Source organism: Penaeus monodon, chromosome 21 (assembly GCF_015228065.2).
Source record: "Penaeus monodon isolate SGIC_2016 chromosome 21, NSTDA_Pmon_1, whole genome shotgun sequence".
Lineage (NCBI taxonomy): Eukaryota > Metazoa > Arthropoda > Malacostraca > Decapoda > Penaeidae > Penaeus > Penaeus monodon.
In genome coordinates, this window is record NC_051406.1 from 44,870,470 (window position 1) to 44,870,856 (window position 387).

At 34.9% G+C, this 387-nt stretch overlaps 1 protein-coding gene across 1 annotated transcript in view; it reads left to right on the top strand.

Annotated features, from left to right (window-relative positions):
• LOC119586528 (XK-related protein 6-like) overlaps nt 1-387 on the top strand; it is a gene marked incomplete in the record, with an annotated part of 12,684 nt that overhangs the window by 2,927 nt on the left and 9,370 nt on the right.

Consider the following 387-nt stretch of genomic DNA (forward strand, 5'->3'; position numbering starts at 1 on the left):
GATAAGAAAGTATAATCTATAAGAAAATTATTGATAAGAAATTAACAAGCATGTTAAACTGATAAAGATATTTACATTTATATAGCAAAATAATTAAGTAAATCGTTTAAATAGATTATCTACATTTGAAACATATGGAACAGGCTGTGCATTTTAAAGATTTTGTCTGGTCTTCATTCCATGAGGTTCAGTCCAATTCTTACTCGTTTAAGAATCAGTCTTGGCCTTTTCATTGGTCGCTAAACGCAAAAACTTTTAGCAAGAACCCGTTTTCTTAACTGAACTTTACTGAACCGATTTGACTTTCATTTCGGCCTCGCTTCCCGACCGGCGCTGGCCACGTCTTCGCCTCTGCATTTCGTCTTTCGTTTGCTGCAAAATATGTAG